Genomic DNA, 4,653 nt, shown 5'->3' with positions numbered 1-4,653 from the left:
GACATTCTATAAAGGAAAAGATATGTATTTAATTTCTGATAGGTTTGGGGGAAAATGAGAATACTAATTCTACTTACCTTATAGGATTATTGTAACGTTCACTTATTAGAGTACTAGTATCTAGTAAATTCTTAAGCAATATCAGCTATTTTTCTGGTCATAAAATCTAAATTTTTTTCAGGAATATCTCATAACTTCCCCCACCCTTTCAAATGAGGAATCTGAGGCCTAGAGAAAGGAGGTTAGAGCCCCAATAATTAGCATTTAAAATATTTTCAATATATATTTATTGAATTTATTTTATGAAGTATCAATCTATTTTATAGTGCAAAATTTAATATTTCTTATTTTAAATATTATATATTTATATTAAAAATACGTAAATTTACATGTTATAATGTTTCCTTTCCAGTAATTTCTCTTCATTTGAGATTTTACTTAGGAAGAACTATATCACTTTAAAAATTAACCACTGTCGGCGGTGGACTTGGCCCAGTGGTTAGGGGGTCCATCTACCACATGGGAGGTCCACGGTTCAAATCCCGGGCCTCCTTGACCCGTGTGGAGTTGGCCCATGTGCAGTGCTGATGCACACACAAGGAGTGCCATGCCATGAAGGGGTGTCCCCACGTAGGGGAGCCCCATGCACAAGGAGTGCGCCCCATAAGGAGAGCCGCCCAGTGCAAAAGAAAGTGCAGCCTGCCCAGGAATGGTGCCACACACATGGAGAGCTGACACAACAAGATGATGCAACCAAAAGAAACACAGATTCCCATGCCGCTGACAACAACGGAAGCGGACAAAGAAGATGCAGCAAATAGACACAGGGAACAGACAACCGGGGTGGGGGTGGGGAAGGGGAGATAAATAAATAAATAAATAAATCTTTTTTTAGAAAGTAACCACTGTAATATTAGAAATATACAAAAATTGTAGAGAATCATGGAAAAAAAGGAAGAAAGACACTACACTAAAACACCAATAATGTCTTATATTTTTATAGGATGTTTTAATTTGTAAAGTTCCAGACTAATAAGCAAGACTGTTACTTTGCACATTTTATAGGTAGGAAAAGTAAGTCCCAGAGAAACTGAGATTTCCTAGAACCAAACAAGTAGAGGTAGGAGAAGGATTAGAGGAACATTTCTGTACTCTGTTGTGTTTTGCTAGCTTGGACCCTATTTTCTGAGTCTAATGAGTCAATTCAGTCACAGTGACTAAAAATATCCTGTTAACATCCTAAAATATGTAATGTATTCTACCAAATATGAAAATAAAATTTATCCTTGTCCTATAGAAACATTAAATTCAGAAAAACGGAAATATATATATCAACAAACACACACACATGCACAAATATATCATTTGAGTGACTCAAATAAAAAGTATTACAGGTGAACATCAAGGAAGTTCTCTATTTTCAATTCTTCTCATATTCCTCAGTTAGACATATAGAAAACTCAAAGAACAGTAGAGCCAAAACCAATCTCTATTCCTTATGGGAACACCTGCTTAATGCCCTTTTCTTCCCTTATCATCATTTCCTATATTGGTAGACCCATCCTTAGTCATTGTGAGATTAAATCATCTAATGCTAATGATGTTAATAACAATAGGACTTCAGAATGCTCAAATGAGTAAGGATAGAGGAACTAAAAGGTAGAACTTGAATGATAGGTAGAATGAATTCAAGTTATGACTTCTGAGAAAGAATGATTTGATGTGGTCTAATAAATCCCTAATTTAGGTCATAGAGATGCTCACAGATGGTATTTCCACTCTTATTATAAATGATGATACTAGCTCCCAAATGTGAATAATTTTTGTAGTTTGAATGCTTTTCAAAACAAACCATTTGATTTTATTCTCAAATAAACCTGAGAGATTGTTAAAGTAAAAGTAGATAATGCTCTTTGCTCTGAAATGCAGAAGCCAGAGAGACATTCACAAATAATTTGGGAATGTAAGTAGATTATCTATGAAAATAATATTTTAAATCAGTACACAGTATATCTAAGAAAAAAATAATCACTGTAAAGATCTTTTTGGCTTCTGGCCAGCAGGACTTGACCGTAGTCTGACTAAATTTATTTATCCAAATATACATAATATAATGTATTAGACAGTGGTTTGGATATAAGGGTTGTTCAGCCTTAGAACTATAAAAAAAAAATACCGAAAATCCCTAAGTCAAACACGTACAGCCAGGCAGAATCCAGAAGATAAAGAATCTGAATAAATGAACTGATGAACTTCAAATATTCTGATCTCAAAGACAAACCCACTATCATGTAGTAAGGCAGAAAGGATGCTGTAGCCCATTGATTCCAAGTATTATTTTCCTTTTGGAAAATTACTTACATTGCGAGATGAATGGAATAGCTATTTAAAATATCTAATTTTGTGATTTCCTACCTGAAGTCTAGGGAGAATGTGAATATGTGATGAAGCTTTCATGAGTCAATGGTGCAAATGAATTTTAATGTTGGCATTTCCTTTCTTTGTAAGGCAGGTCTTCAAATTTTTTTCCTTATGAAATTATATGTCATATTTCCTTTTATTACTTTTTTTTGTTTATGGTTGTTTTCTTATACTTTTTAACATCTTTACTTGTCCAAATAAAAAGTAGTTAACCCCATATCTAGCTGTAAATTAATATCTTCCTACTTTTAATTTACTGATTATTAAAATCCAAAATCCTGAGAAAAACAATGTGCTCAATTTGATCCAAATTACCATTTTCCTTCTAATTTGTCTTCCCACTCAGGTCAAACTGCAGAGAAACTGCAGAATGTGCCAGGTAGAGAGATAATTATTATTCACATTTTAATTTGAAGTTTTTGCATTCAGGCTTCCACTGTGTAGCAGGCTATTTTTCAGAGCAATTATTAATATTTTGGACTTACAGTAAATTGATAAATTAGGGTTCTGGTTTGATGCCTCAGCTGTGAGCACTTGGTTAATGTAAAATCCACCCCTGAGAGATTAATTTCCTTTCTGTGTGTAGAGAAAATTAAATTTCCAAGCCTGCAAAGCTGAGGGTCAAATGTCTAGACTGTGATAAATTTACCAAGGTCATAAATACTCCATGCTCTTTCTTGGAGCAGTTGCTAGGCTTTACCTGGTGATGTACCAATATATGTAATTGAATTCTACACTATTAGATTCTTTATACCAAGGAAGAAAAGCAACTCAAAGACTTTAAAATTAAGGCAAGCACCTAAATAAGTGGAATAATTTCGGTGGAACCAATCTCTAAACCTGTATTTTGATTTTTGCTCCTATTCACATCCCATTGGCCAATGTTTCTTAAAATTTTCCATCAAAGTAACTACAAAGACTGTAGAAAAAAAAAACACTAGGGCTTGGAACAAATTTGGGGAGGGATAAGGAATGATGGATAAACTGTCATCAGCAATCTAGGATTTTTTAACTTTCATATTTTATCTAAAAAGCTATTTAAAAGTTTGTTACATGATTTTGTATATCTATTCCATAAAATATATTTCAGAAATTCTTTGGTATACATTTTTCACCTTCAAATTTTGAAGTTATTTGAGACTTTAAAATATAAATTTGTTTATTCTGTTTCATCAACAACCCCAAATCATTGTCCACATAACACAGTTTAAAAACAGGGCTCTACACTCTGTTATTTCTTCTTAACTTGGTAATTTTAAAAAGTGTTTGTTTTTCTCTTTCTTACCTTCTTCCTCTCTCTCCACATTTTTCTTTCTTTGTATCAGTCAGGATCCTTCAGAGAAATAAAACAATAAGATTATATATTCAAGCAGGTTGGAAATTCAGGCAGGAGTAGAAGCTGTAGTCTTGTGTCTGAAATCCATTGGGGAGGCCGGAAACTCAAAATGGAATTCATGCTGCATTCCTGAGGCAGAATTTCTTCCTTTCTGGGAAGTCTGTTTTTGTTTTTAAGACCTTCAACTGATTGAATGAGGCCCCTCACATTATCTAGGGGCAGCTCATTTAATTATGGTCACCTGATTGTAGATACGTTCATGGCAACATCTAGATTGCGTTTGATTAAATAACTGCCCTATCCACCTGTTTCCATAAAATTAGCAATCATATTCTCAGTGTACTTTCCCATCTATATTCTTAGTCTCTACCTTCTCTCAGGGGTTTTAGCCAGCAAGCTGGTTTTAAAGAAATGGTTGAAGTTTCCTGTCCTACAGCAATATGGGGGATTTGGAAGACTGAGTTAAAGTAGCAGTGAAGGGCAAGGCTCAGTTCTTGTGGTGAGGTTTGCCTTGGACCATTGAGCTCCCTAAGCCTGCAATTTCAGAAAGCTATAGTGTTCAGCAGAAGTCAGATAAACGTTTGTGTTTGCTTGCTTGCTTCTTTGCTTGTGTCTTTTCAGGTCTGCTATTTGGAGCCCTGGAGGCCCATGCCAGCACCTGACTTCAGGTAGTGGGCCCAGCTTCACTTTGTTTTATATGGCACACTTTTGTTTTTTGTGTTTTTTTTAAAGTCTTGTTTTTTTTATTTTTAAAGAAAGTTTTGATTATGTAAATGTTACATAAAAATAAAGGGGATTCCTATATGCCACATCCCCTCCCCCTCCCATACGTTCCCACATTAACAACATCTTTCATTATTGTGGTACCTTTGTTATAATTGGTAAACACATTTTGT

This window comes from Dasypus novemcinctus, chromosome 27 (assembly GCF_030445035.2).
Source record: "Dasypus novemcinctus isolate mDasNov1 chromosome 27, mDasNov1.1.hap2, whole genome shotgun sequence".
NCBI classification, from domain to species: Eukaryota; Metazoa; Chordata; class Mammalia; order Cingulata; family Dasypodidae; genus Dasypus; species Dasypus novemcinctus.
This window is presented reverse-complemented; position numbering follows the sequence as displayed.